The sequence below is a fragment of the Geotrypetes seraphini genome, chromosome 11 (genome assembly GCF_902459505.1).
Source record: "Geotrypetes seraphini chromosome 11, aGeoSer1.1, whole genome shotgun sequence".
NCBI lineage: Eukaryota > Metazoa > Chordata > Amphibia > Gymnophiona > Dermophiidae > Geotrypetes > Geotrypetes seraphini.
This window is the reverse complement of record NC_047094.1, coordinates 36,450,046-36,465,409: the sequence shown is the minus strand read 5'-3', so window position 1 is coordinate 36,465,409 and position 15,364 is coordinate 36,450,046. Positions and strand designations below refer to the sequence as shown.

Genomic DNA, 15,364 nt, shown 5'->3' with positions numbered 1-15,364 from the left:
CTTTCATATGCATTTAATTATAATTGTTAAGAATGTCAAGTGATTTTGTACGAATTAATTGGTTGAATATTGTACACTTGTTGCAAGATTTGAAAATGAATAAAGAATTAACCCCCCCCCAAAAAAAAAACAACAACAATTAAGTTAGGACTACTACTGCCTAACTTATGACACAGTTTAGAGAATCTGGGCCTTAGTGTACACTAAGCTTTAGTAAACTTGGCCCATAATCTAATTCTCCCTCCATCCTTATCAGCCATCAGAATAACCACTCCATCAGTCTTATTCTAAACAGGGCTAGTGCAAGAGGATGGCGAAATCCTGACAAACCTTCCTCCTTACAACCCCTACCCCCTATCAAATTAATTTTCATGGCCCTAGGCAGTTGGCTCCCCCTTCCAAAATTTTGGAAATACTATAAAAACACATATTTGGATACAATGCTTTTGATGATTAAACTTTGTTTTGCTGGGAGTTCTTTCCATTATGATTGGACTGGCTCTGTTCTCAAATTGAACAGCAAATTAGTCTATATTTTTATTAAGACAAAGAACCAAGATTTCAGTATCCTTCAAAATGGGTTATGATTTCTTTTTCACCTTAACATTTTAGGTAACCTATTGGAGCCAGCACCTTAAATGTTTTTCCTCTTGTGGATTCCAGTATACATTATTTTACAGATAAAATCGCCAAAGTAAATAATTTTCTGATTGTAGAGGGCAAGAGAGAATGTAGATAAGATGGAGTTAATTTCTGTATCACCTTATAGGTAGTACATTACATTACATTACATTATTGATTTTTATTCCGCTTGTACCTTGCGGTTCAAAGCGGATTACATAAGAAGAGAACTGGACATTTCCAGGAGGGTACATGACATTGGAGAATACAGATTGAGGATATAGACTTAATAACAGAATGATGGTAAAGACTTAATAACATCGGAAGATAAGTCAGGTTACATTACATTACATAGTAAGTAGTCTGATTCCATACGTTGGTGGATAGTCGATTTCAGTGAGATAATTTAGGTTTCAGTTAGCTTTATTTGCCTTTTTTTATTTTTTTTGGTATTTTTTTGTTGTTGTTGTTTATTGTTTTTTTTTTTGGTCGATTGAGGGTATGGTGCCAGGGAGTGAGCAGAGCCTGGTCGGAGAAGTGGGAAAGAGGAGAGGAAGATTAGGTAGATTTTTTATACTTTTTGAACAGCAGTGTTTTGATTTCTTGGGGGATGAGGAGAGGGAGATTAGGTAGATTGTATATACTTTTTGAACAGCAGTGTTTTGATTTCTTTATGGAATGCCTTGAGGTCAGATGTTGTGGTTAACAATCTGGTGATGGAGGGTTCGAGTTTTGCTGCATGTGTTGCCAGGAAGCTATCATAAAGCTTTTTGCGATGAGTACCCTTGAGTGGTGGGTATGAGAATGGTGTCAGTGTTCTTCTTGTTCTGGGTGGAAGGTTACGGTTTAGGCGATCGTTTAGATAGGTAGGTGCAGTACCGTTAATTACTTTGAAGAGTAGACAGTATAGTTTGAATTGAATTCTGGCTCGAATCGGTAGCCAATGTGAGTCTAGGTAGGCATTGGTGATGTGGTCAAATTTTCCGAGTGAGTAGATTAGTCTAAGAGCTGTGTTCTGAACGGTCTGTAGTTTTTTGATCATGTTTGTGGGGCATGGTAGATATAGGATATTGCAGTAGTCCACAAGACCTAGTACCAGGGATTGTACAATGATCCTGTAGTGTTCTTTGTCAAAGAATTTCCTTATTTTTCTTAAGTTGCGCATTGTGAAGAATGCTTTTTGGGTAGTTTTGTTGATTTGAGTCTGCATAGTGCAGCATCTGTCTATCAGCACTCCCAGGATTTTGAGTGAGGTCTGGATTGGGTATTTGGTTGCTTTAATTTCTAGGTCTGTTATGGATGGGTTTTTGTCCGTTTCAAGCATTAGGAATTTGGTTTTGTCCGAGTTTAGTTTCAGTTTGTGGTTTGTCATCCATTTTTCTACTTCATCCAGAATTATTTCCAGGTGTCCTGTTGAGGTGTGGTCTTGGGTTTCGAAGGGGAGGAGAATAGTTATGTCATCTGCGTAGCTGAATGATGTTACATTTTGGTTGTCTAAAGTGGTACCGAGGGAGGAGATGAAGAGATTGAATAGAATGGGCGATAGTGGAGACCCCTGCGGGACTCCGCATGGATTTGACCATGGGTTAGATTTCGTGTCGTTTGTCTTAACTCTGTACGTTCTTGTTTTAAGGAATCCTTGGAACCAGTTGTAAACCACCCCTGAGATCCCTATTGCATCAAGTATCTGGAGTAGTATGGTATGATCAACTAGATCGAAGGCGGCGGAAAGATCTAGTTGGATAATTAGGATCCTGTGTCCTTTACTGAGGTATTGTTGGGCTATGTCTAGTAGTGTTGCTAGTAATGTTTCCGTGCTGTGGTGAGATCTAAATCCTGATTGAGAGGAATGAAGTATATTATGGTCAACTAGGTAGTTGGTGAGGTATTGAGCCACAAGTCCTTCAATCAGTTTGACATATAATGGGATCGAAGCGATAGGTCTATAGTTGGTAGGAGCGTCTATAGGGCCTTTTTGGTCTTTCAGTAGGGGTGTGATTATAATCTCTCCAAGATCTTGTGGGAATTGTCCCTAATTTATTTATTTTTTGACAGTTTTATAACATTTCCTTTTATACATAGAAACAAAGATAGGCAATTTACAAATATTTAAACATTCCCATATCAACAGGTAATACCTTTAAGCCCTCATTTTGGAAGCGAAATCTTGCCACACTTAACCCTTCTGTACACACCTGGGGTCATTTTGACCCCAGCCTGACTTCTTAGTTTAGTTGCTTACTTATAAATTGTAAGTTTGATTTCAAATTCCAGGCACCTTTTCGATAGTAACAGACAATGTGTTTCCTGTCGTCTGTGATAAATACAACTTTTGAATTTTTCTGTTTTAACCTAGTTTAACGTGAGAATACTGATTATACACACCTGGGGTCAAATCGACCCCACAGGTTGTCAGCAGTGGAATACAGCACTGAAAAAGTCATAATGTAATTCCAAATTGCCAAAGTAATGCCCAACAAATGAGATAGAGAAGTTGAAAATGTGTGAAAATATTTTGTTGTGCTGTAGGCCTAAATATACATTTTATAAACATAAATGTTTCACTTGAGTGAGATTTGCTAAATTATTAAGCTGAAGCAACTTTTAGTGCTTTATAATATAAGCGATGGGGTCAAAAATGACCCAGGTGTGTAAAGTAGTCGATAATTTAATGTATGCATGGAAGGGTCAAAGAAAATCATGAAAAAACAAAACCCAGATGGCTGGCGCTAAAAACCTTTTCCGTGCTTTTGTAAAAGGGGGGTTAACGAAGCCCAGTGCCCTGCTTAAACAATGTAAAGTCCAATTTATAGGACTGGAATTAGATCTATTCTTTGAAAAGTTTCTTCTAGCCATTCATTGCACAGTTGCACAGTACAGTACCTTTTCCCTTTAATATGTTAAAATCTTTATTCTGGATAAGGTAGATATAAATATTGTGATAGCTCTAATTCTATTTCATTGTATTTTACAAATGTCCTTTTCATATTTTACAAAGGCGTGTTAGGGCCTTAACGCGTGGAATAGCGCGCAATAAAATTCCACGTGCGCTAGCCGCTACCGCCTCTTCTTGAGCAGGCGGTAGTTTTTCGGTTAGCGCACACTAATCCGGTGCGTGCGCTAAAAACGCCCGCGCACCTTTGTAAAAGGAGCCCTAAATGTAGACATACAATCATATTATAAACATTTGTACTGCAGCTAACAGTCTGTTAAAATTGTGGACTATTTGATATGTCCTGTAATCCGCTTAGGCGTAAGCGGAATTAAAAATAAAATTTGTTCTCTTTATTTTCAGTTTTAGGTATATTGGGTCAGATTTCAAATAGCTTTCAATATATGGGTGTTTTTAGCAAATGTATTGTATGGTACTTTTTAAAGAGAAACAATGTGGGTGGTTTCTCTTTCACTCAATGTCAACTATGTTTGTTAAAAGCACCTGTGTATTTTGCATCTGCTCTTTGTGCATGCGCCCGTGAAGATGTATCATTTGCCTTCATCAGCTTAAACATGCCTCTGGGACTAACTCTTCTCAGCCTGGCTAAAGAAACTGATAAGAACAGTTATTACAGTTTCTTTAGCCAGGCTGAGAAGAGTTAGAAATTTGATAGGTAGCTGAAAAGTGAAAGAGGAGAAGGGTAAGAGAGAGGCAGAAAGAAGCTAAAAAAGAATGATCAGTATGTCAGAGGCAGGCATACATAAGAATAGCCATATAGGGCCAGACCAGTAGTCCATTTAGCCCAGTATCCTGTTTCCACAGTGGCCAATCCAGGTCACAAGTATTGAGGGAATAGACAGGAGAGAGGAGAAAAGACAAACGGATAGCAGCCACTTGAAGGAGAATTAACAGACAACAGACAGGAAAGCAGAAAAGAGAAACTGGAACAAACATGATTGACAAATAAAACATCCAGACAACAAAAGACAGAAAAAAAGCATTTTATTTTGAGTGTTTTAAATGGAATATGGATGATAATTAACAAAAATATTGTTTAAATTTTGATAAACTTGCAGAATTTTACAGAATTTGCTAATTTTGTGCACTGAATTTTGAATTTCTTTGCACAGAATTCTGCCAGGAATAAAAAATATTCAACAGGAACACAACAAGAATAGACTTTGAAACAGGATTCAATAATCTAGGTCAGAATTTAAGCCATGTTACAATCAATGTGACTATCCAGTTGGGCAGGAGCGTAGCAAGCCTGGAACATATCCTGTGCGACATGTCCCTGCTTGCTACTGGTGCATTCCTGTCCCACTGATTTTTAAAAGGAAGCAAGGGAAAGAGTGCAATTTTCACACCCCTGTGAGGCCACATTAGCTGCACACAGATAACTACAGCCCTGTAGTTGGGCATATTGGGAGTATCTGATATAGGGTCCCTTTTACTAAACAGTGAGAATAGTGGTATTAGCGCTGCCTTACGCAGGTCTTTCCTGCATGCTAAGGCCATTTTAAACACAGCCTAAAAATGGACAATTTTTTTAAAAAAATTTTGCAATTAATGTCCGTGTACTAATGTTGCACAACAAATAAACAAAAAATTGAGTATAAATTCCACACTGCGAAATAGCAAATTATATCCAAAAGCGGAATTTACAAGAAGGAAAATTTTTTTCAATTCTTAAAGGAAGAGCATTTCTTCTCAGTCTATTGCCCCAACAATTTCTATTTTGATGTCATACCAATCATTTATTTTTATAAATTTTCTTTTTTCTTCTTATATCTAGCAAAGGAGAAAGGACCTCAGACAGGTTTTTGGTATCTACAAAACAGCTGGAAAAACTGTTCAACTGAATCAAATCATGCTACAATCATTGGACCTCCTCTTCCTTCTTAGCTATGCAAATTCAGCATTTCAATCACTTAAAATTTCTTAAATAGGTACATTAAATATATTTAATAATTTCAATTATCAAGGCCACTTATCTTAGTGTTTTGACACTGACTCTAACGGGCCCATTTTGCCCATTTGCTTCTTCAGAGAATCATTTCAAAAAAATTGAGACTGGAAACAAACCAGTCGGCCTGTTATATTGCAGTCATAAGTGCCTACAAAATAAAAAACACTATTATTCACCACAGAATCTGCACATACATCTACCAACTCATTCACAACTACACATACAAAACCTACTCATAATGGGGCAACCAGGATAAAACAATCAAAGGCATCAGCTCAACAGCACATCTAATCAGTTTCATATAACCAAAACAGTGTATGAAAATGTTACAGTAGGCAAGAAGAAGGAAAAAAGTTGTATTACTTGTTTGCATTGCTGCCTCCATTCAAAATTATATCAGACAGAGCCTAGTCTAGGGCATACTGATCTCACTAACAGACTACAACACCTCCTTTGATGACTCACAATTGCCCCCAAAGCCAAAGCAATTAGACTATCATACTTAAGATCTGTGAGAAAAAAATGAACAAAAAATAAGAAAGCCGACTATCAACTAAGGTCGGCAATCCCAGCACTTACAATTCAGAAGGACACTAACTCCTGGATCTCAAAGCTGCACCGTTGCTTGCATGACTGCTGCTACCGTGCCACAAATAATGGTTCCATTAGCAGGCAACCATTAGTGTATGTTCCAGAGTAAAATTTATTCAGTATTATAAAGTGTTTAATCAGTAAATTAGTGGTGACCATTGACCACTCTTTCAGAATGTGAGTAAGTGTGTGTGTGTGTGGGGGGGGGGGGGGTTGCCCCCAGCCTCAAAAAACTTCCAGGCAGATAAAGATGCTGCTTTGGCCTCTTTTGATCTGCACTAGACAATAACGCTACTTTCTCCCTTTAGTTTACACAGGTAGATCATATTATCTCCACTATGATTCAAAGAGCTGCTATTTCACTTTCAGTGAACCAGATCCAGTTCTAGTTCTGCTGCTGCTGCTACTACTACTACTTATCATTTCTATAGTGCTACTAGACATACACAGCACTATACATCAAAACACAGAAGAGACAGTCATAAGAACATAAGAATTGCCGCTGCTGGGTCAGACCTGGAGTCCATCGTGCCCAGCAGTCCAGACACGCGGCGGCCCTCTGGTCAAAGACCAGCGCCCTAACTGAGACTAGCCCTACCTGCGTACATTCCAGTTCAGCAGGAACTTGTCTAACTTTGTCTTGAATCCCTGGAGGGTGTTTTCTTCTATGACAGACTCCGGAAGAGCATTTCAGTTTTCCACCACTCTCTGGGTGAAGAAGAACTTCCTTACGTTCATACGGAATCTATCCCCTTTCAATTTTAGAGGGTGCCCTCTCGTTCTCCCTACCTTGGAGAGGGTGAACAACCTGCCCTTATCGACTAAGTCTAAGGGCTCCTTTTACAAAGCCACGTTAGCGGTTTTAGCGCACACAGCTTTTAAGCGTGCGCTAAACCCACGCTACGTGGCTAGAACTAACGCCAGCTCAATGCTAGCGCGGCCAGCAGTTTAGCGCACGCTATTACACGTGTTAAACCACTAACACTGCTTCGTAAAAGGAGCTCTAAGTCTAAGAGCTAACAATCTAGTCAAGACGTACAAACTGGACAAGAAGTTGCATTTATACACTGTGCTCAGATGGGGGAGTTGGAGTTTGGATTTGAAAGCACATCCTATGAAGATGCCAACACGATTTATCTTTCCAGGATTGACTGGGTACAATATTTTTTTTAAATTGAACATTTTACTTGGCTTATTGTTTTTTCATGAGAAAGGCATTCCAGATTGCCGAAACTGGGATCGTAGTTGGGAACATTAGTTTTTAAGATCTGTTTCCAAGCCAAGTTACCATATTGGGAATATTTTAGATTTTTTCCAAACAATTATTTGGGACTATTTCGTGCAAATAAATGTAACTGTTGATTGATATTAGACATCTCACTTGCCTTTTTTGTCTGATGAAATGGTACAAAATATTGAGTCTAAGGGCAACTAACGAATTGCCATTCTGTTAGTTGCTAAAAGTAACAACCAGATGGCCGCGGACAACAGTGAGTGAGAGAGATGCTCTCAGAAGACTGTGTTTTGTATACTTAACTTCGCAGAGATGCCGAAGAGGAGAGGGAAAAGCGCTGCTGGAGCCTCGCGGCGCTTGGAGACTCCGACACAGGCAACAATTGAGGATTTTCTGAGGCGCATTCAGCAGTAACCCTTTGCATTTGGGAGTCGCCCGCTGGAGCCACAGGCAGCGAGTGAAGCCATAGTGTGTCTCCCTGGGCTTGAGTCCACGCTGAGCCCAGGGAGCTAGTACCCTGCCTCCACAGCCGCAGAGTGCCAGCTCTCCATGGGAGGACAGTCTGCCCGAAGTGGTGAACTCTATCTCCCGGGAGGCTATTTTGAGTTTGGCACTGGAGGAGAGTTTGACTGCGGGGAAACCATCGAAGGAGCAAGAGGAACAAGGCGCTCAGGAGAGAGCTGGAACAGCTGGACAGGAATCAAAGTTTGCAAATATTTTTACAATTACTAAACCTACTAATGTTACCCTGGACTCTATATGGGATTTAGTAGTGACTCTGGGTCAGACATTGTCGCCCCAAATTAAAGTTTTAGAACAGAAGTTCCAAGAACAAAAGGAGGATATAAAAATTTTGAAGCAAGATAATATCGTAATAAATACAAAAATAGAAAAAATTGAAAATGATCTTTTGGAAGTTAATAAGATTCAGTCTACCATGATTATGATTAGAGACAATTGAACTTGAGAAGGAAGTTAGAAATTTTGGAGAACAATAGTCGATTAAACAATCTTAGAATCTTGAATTTTCCCCAAATATCCTCAATCTCAGTTAAAGAAATGTTAAAAAAATACTTTCATGTCATACTTGATGTCTCGGAAGAAATTTTTCCCCCTTTTTCAAAAATCTATTATCTTCCAATGGAAAATCAAGAAAGGCAACAACTTTGGCAACAGATCAGGAGCAACAGATGGACTTAACTATGTCGGATACATCATTGAAAGAATTAGTTAGATCAGCTACTTTGTTGGTCACAGTAGTATTGTTACCTGATAAAAATTGGATATTGAAATTATTTTTCAAGAATAGATATAAGGAATTTCTGGGTCAAAAAATTCAAGTGTTTCCGGATGTGACAAAAGAAACCCAGAAACGAAGAAAGCAATTTATGTTGTTAAATAAAGCCTGGAGTAAATGCAATGGGTGCAACTTTTCTTTTACGATATCCGTGTAAATGTTTAGTAAAATACAAATCCTGTAATTATATATACTTTGAACCCTCCCAGCTGTCAGGATTTCTAACCATGAAACGTCTTGAGGGGGAAAATGTAACAATAGCAACCTAATAAGAAAACCTTTCTGTAATCACTAATAGTTGTCCGCTTATCTTCTAAATAGGATATGTTATTTCCTTTTTTCTTTGTTTATTCACTCACTTGAATCTTGGATCTCTCAAATATGGGACTTTAAATATTGATTAAGTTGATAACTTTACATTTTATAATTTGATTTCTGTGGTACTGGATTCTATATCTTACTCAATTCTGTACAAGAAGTTTATTTTCTTGTTTAATTGTTAAAAATAAATAAATTATTAAAAAAAAAAAAAAAAAGTAACAACCAGCCAGATTCTTATCTGCTGGACAATGGCAATGGATTACAGAGCAAACAACAGAAAGGAGGGAACCAACAGGGTCTACAGTCAGAAATACAAGGGCAAACCAAAACAAAAAACTGCAGACTTGCATACAATGATGCAGGCAAAGTTTATTTTAACAATGATTAAAATGCGGTTAAAAACATTGCTTTTAGGCGATGTTTTTAACCGCATTTTAATCATTGTTAAAATAAACTTTGCCTGCATCATTGTACGCCAGTCTGCAGTTTTTTTGTTTTGGTTTGGACAATGGCAGTGCAAATGTGAAATATTACGTAACCCCTCCCCCCACCCCTCAGCAACTTTCACTCAGCTTGTCAAAAGGAAAGATGAACAAGACAATGGTTTCAGAGAAAAAGGAAACTTTTAATAAGCTGTGGAATCTGTTGTCTGTAACTACACAGGGTGTGTTTTCTGTGGTTTATTATAGGAAGGCTTTGAAAGCCTTTTTATTTTCTTGATGCCTTTCTAAAATGTAATATAGGGCTTTTCTGTTCAATTTGTTTTGTTATGTGAAACATCTTGATTGACTTTAGTTAAGGAGAGCATATGCAACTTCTAAAGAAATATTAACCTAGATTTGATATGCCTGAAGTGGAACCTATGATCTCTCTGCTAGCGATGTGCGTGACATAAAACCAATACAGCCCATCACCCTACAAACACCGTCCCTACAGTAAAGCAACATTATGCTTTGGTGATATTTTGCAGTTGTGAGAGCCAGGAGGTTTGTAAAGACTGATAGCTGACAGAAGAAAACTCCAAAGGATATCCATGAATGTATAATGCAAACATTGAGTAACAAATGCCCATCTTACTCCACAGTGAAAAAGTGGTATGCAAACTTTCATTGTGAAGATTTTGAGACAGAAGATGCAGCAAAGTCTGGGAGGCTTCAAATGGTGTCATCTGAAATTGTTGACTATGTCCATGACCTGATTTTGGCATATCAGTGAATACTGGCTAAAACAATTGCCGAGACACTACAGATATCTAATCTCGTGTGGCTGTAGGAAAGGTTGTCTCTGATGCAACTTCCAGTTGCCTCAGAGATGACTTTTACGGCAGCCACACGTGATTTCAACGCTCCGGCTGCTGGTAGGAAGCATTTTTAGAGAACTTGCCTGCCACAAAGGTAAAGTGCAGGGCGGGAGATGCTCACACAGCAGCAGCGGCGGCGATCAGGAGGGATGGAGATGTTTGGGCGGCAGCTAGCGATCGGGCGGCGGCATCTATCAGTATGGAGGGAAGGAGCACGATCGGTAACTGCGCGCATTCCCTCCCTTCACTGCGGAGACAAGGCCATTCACCGCTCCACAGGGCAGTGAATGGCCTTCTCCCCATCCCCGAGGCGACCAATTCTTTTTTCCAAGTTTCAAGTTTATTAAAATTTTGATTTGAACGCAATATCGAATAATTCAATGCGTTTAACAATAGTCATTTTGGGGGGACAAATAACAACCATTTAAACAATAAAAACATACAATCTTATCTATAGTTATTTAAAGATACATAAGGAATAGAAGGATAAATTACATTTGTTTAAAATAAAATAACTAAAAGAAAAAACATTTAGGGAAAAACAACATCAGGAGGGATATTAAAAGGTTTTACAGAAACTTGGTCTAAAAGTAACTGGTTTGTTGTTGTTCTTCCCCCCCCCCCCCCCCCCCGTTTCGGCGGGTTAGCCATGGGTAACAGTCACCGAGTCATTCTCTAATTGTAAGGACACTTCCAAGTTGATTTTGCAGCATTTTCAGCGAGCTGATGCCAACCTTTTGGAATGATTAGTTACTGTTGATGAAACATGGTTACACCACTATGATCCTGAGACAAAACAACAGTCCATGGAATGGCAGCACTCAGGTTCTCCATGGCCAAGGAAATTCAGGACCCAAAAGTCAGCAGGAAAGGTCATGGCCACAGTGTTGTGGGATCAGGAAAGTGTTGTAATGACTGACTATCTTCCAAGGAGCCAAACAGTTCACTGGAACTTGCTGTGCCAATTGAAGGAGAGGGAAGCTGTGGCAAGGAGTTCATTTTTGGCAAGACAATGCACCTGCTCACAAGGCTGGCAAAATGATGGATGTTTTGACACAGTTGGTGTTTCAGTGCATAGACTCTCTACTCACCATCTGACTATTTTCTGTTTCCAGACCTTATAAAGAGTTTGAAAGGGCGACAATTTTCATGTGATTCGGAGGTGACTGCTGCAGCGGAGCAGTATTTCAGTGACCAAGCATCAGAGCATTTTTTTGGCAGGGTTACAGAAACTTCAGGCATGATGTGCCAAATGAGTTGAACTTGGGGATTAATATGTGGAATAACTTGTAAGTTTCATGGCTCCACGTCATTCCCTTCTTGGTTGGACTGAGAACTGTGCATCACCCCTTCATATGTATGTTTTAGCTTTTTTTCTTGTACTAATTTTTGGAGTTCCTTTATTTTGTTGTATTTTGAATTTGTAAACTGCTGTGTGCTTTTGAAGTTAAGTGGTACATCAAGTTTTAATAAAACCTAAATGTTAAACATGCCTATGTGCCTCCCCTTGTGCATGCCTCCTTGAATTTGTGCACACGATGAAACAACTTCAAACAATACAAAACACAGCCCTAGGATTATCTATTCATTGAAAATATGCGACCACATCACAGAGGCATACCACGACTCACACTGGCTCCCAATACAAGCCAGAGTACACCAGTCTTCAAATTCCATTGCCTACTATTCAAAGCTATAAACAGAAACAGCCCTACCTACTGGAACAATCGACTAACTCATTCCACCCACACAATATTCACACACCCGCCAACCAAAAATGTTAAGCGAAGAAAAATGTATGACAATCTACTGGCTACCAGAGCAGCGAAATTGGACCGACAACTCACCAACCTGCTGACTTCAACCACAGACTACAAAATCTTCAAAAAAGAAACAAAAACCCTCTTCAAAAAATACATAAAACCAATATAACACAACCAATAATGTTACAAATTCCTCCTGCATTACCAACTACTCCATAGCAAATTAGAAAATGTTCAAACTATTCCTTAAGTACTTCTTAACATCATAACAATTTTTATGTATGTATTCTTATGTATTCTTGAACCACAAGGCAAAGGCGGAATAGAAATCACTAATGTAATGTAAAGTTGTAGAATACTGCTTAGCACTTATATTCATAGCTGTAACAGTTACCTGCATAAGTACTAACATTTTATATTGTAAGTTATGTGTGCACTTGGCACATAAATGTAGACAAGAAAAAGAGGACCATCTCTACAATTATCCAACCATAACAGCAGCAGAAGAGTGTTAAGAAGGTACTATCAAGGAGCTGCTAGGATCCAGTTTAATGAAGATGGCTTATTTGTGTATGCACAGCTCCTGCAAGTTTAGTGGGTATTTATTCAGGCTTATGTCCCGCTACCCAAATTACATTCTGTTCATCATGGTGATAGCTGGAGAATGCAAGGGGATATGATTGAGACTTTCAAAATACTGAAAGGAATTGACAAAATAGAGCAGGAAAAAAAATTATTTACAATGTCCAATGTGACACGGACAAGAGGACATGGACTGAAGCTAAGGGGGGACAAGTCCAGGACAAATATCAGGAAGTTCTGCTTCACGCAACGAGTGGTGGACACCTGGAATGCTCTCTCAGAGGAGGTTATTGCGAAATCCACCGTTCTAGGATTTAAAAGCAAACTAGATGCACATCTCCTTACGAGAGGCATAGAAGGATATGGGTGACTAAAATTATGCCAGGTGTACACCTGGCTGGGCCTCCGCGTATGCGGATCGCCGGACTTGATGAACCGAAGGTCTGATCCGGAGATGGCAGTTCTTATGTTCTTATGTGACTTGTTTGTGCCATCAATAAGGGAATTGAGACTGAATACCTCACCTGTAAGCATGTTTTCTTGCAGGTCCCCCCAGGAATGGAATCAGTTACCTTTGTACATTTGAAAGCAGAGTAATTTTGATGTTTTTAAGAAGTTACTGAAAAGATACCTATTCTCTAACATGAAATATGGCCATTAAGAATTTTGCGATGGTGTAAGCGCTGGTCGCTTATTTGTTAGTGTTTTCTATATGAATTTTATGTATATTTTATTGTTCATGTTTATACTGTGAGCCACCCTGTGAAAGGCAGGTTATAAATAAAATAATACAAAACCAAACCTGACTTGGTCAAATTTTGGCTACAGCCTGCATCAGGGGTCAGGAAAACATCAAAATTTCCAAGATGCTGGTCCAGAGGATAAGCTTTCCACATTATGCTAACAGTACAGAAGCGTAAACTCAGGTGCCAGGCTCCCCCTCGCTCATGCTGCTACAATTGGGTACTCCGGCATTTAACTAGTACATGAAAGGAGTCTTCTGTTATCTCTTGGCCAAACCAGTGTTCTTTGAATTTTTGAGATTTTGATGACCCCCCTGATGCAGGCTGTAGCTATCTTCAATAAATTGGATGCTCTCTATGTGTGGTTCTTTTAGCAGTTCCTTGGCATTACCTTGTTGACCCTCTTCCACTGCTGCTGTTTGTTACATAAACGTAGGCATCAAGTTATACAGTAGAATGAGAGGGAAAGTCCAATATTCCTTTGCAATCTAATCTAATCTTCGGTTTATATACCGGGTCATCTCCCGAAGGAGCTCGACTCGGTTCACAAGTAATTTAAATCAGAATATATAACAAAATATAAAACCTAAAGGAAAACTAAAAAGATAAAATATGCTATTAATACGACACTTCAAATAGGTGAGCCTCTAAGGTATTGCATGAACAGCCACGTTTTAAAATCTTTTTGAAATTGTTGTAGCTGACCTATGATCTTGCAGAATCAGGAAGTTTATTCCAAATTTCTACCAGCTTGAACGCCATAGATTTACTGAGCTTCCCAATGGATTTAAATCCTCCCGAGGAGGGAAATGATAATTTATAAATCTTTGTGCTCCTTAAATAACAGGTTCTAGTGGTATTCCAAGAGAACCAGAGAGTCAAATATTCCATAAAGGAATTTGACAACAATGCTTGCACACTTAAACTGTATCCTACAACAAACTGGGAGCCAGTGAAGCTTTCTCAACAAAGGGGAGACATGGTCATACTTTCTCTTTCCAAAAATAAGTTTAGCTGCCGTGTTTTGTATCAACTGTAGCCGATCTAGACTACCCTATTTAATACCCAAGTAAACAGAATTGCAATAATCCAGTTGAGCAAGCACAGTAGACTGTAACAACACTGCATAATGTTCTTGATGGAATAATAATCTAACTTTCCTCAGCATACGCATATTAAAGAAGCAGTTCTTTGCCAGAGAGTTTATCTGGTCCTGAAATGTAAGTGATGAGTCCAAAATAATACCCCGGATTCTGGAGGAGAAATCTATATGTAATGAAATACCTGTTTTCAATGTAACATTGGCAGGGAGATTTTCTAATCTAGGCCCGATTCAGATCAGTTTGGTTTTTGATGCATTCAATTTCATTTGAATGGACATTGATCACGCCTGCAATTTGGAAATACAACAATCTATGCCCAAGGCCAAATCAGTAAGATCAGGACTGATCTCCAACAGTAATGAGTGGTCATAAGGCGTACGATTTTAAAATTCACACTGATTTCAGTGGTATATATATACTGTAAGTGTACCGCTTATATTGTATTCTTCCCTTGTCTAGCTCAATAAACTCACAACTAAGTAGACTCTATTGTTAGATGAATAGTTAGATCTTCCATCCCCATTGAGCTGTGATTGCTGGTAAGACATACATAGCACATCAGCTTCTGAATAACACACCAAACCTATATTCATGCTTGGCAATGCAGACCACTAATCACTGGCCAATTTGTTTGCCTTTCTGTCTTTGCTTATTTGTTGGGAGAATTTGTGTAAAGCCAAGAAGAAAAATTATTTTATGAATCCTTTTCAAAGAGATGCAATTTATAGACTATTCCCTTTCAACTTTGTTTCTTTTAAATACAAAAGCAGAATTCAGTAGGGTTAAAGCATTCAGTCCTTGCAGTATTCTGAGCCAGTGCCAGATAACCAATTGTAACAAGAATGGATATGACATCTCAGTTGCAGTTCTGGTCAAGAGGATTCTTGGAAAAGAATTTTGATTAA

At 38.8% G+C, this 15,364-nt stretch overlaps 1 protein-coding gene across 12 annotated transcripts in view; it reads left to right on the top strand.

Moving 5' to 3' along the window:
- CLEC16A (C-type lectin domain containing 16A) overlaps window positions 1-15,364 on the top strand; it is a 377,291-nt gene that overhangs the window by 183,356 nt on the left and 178,571 nt on the right. The window lies entirely within an intron of this gene.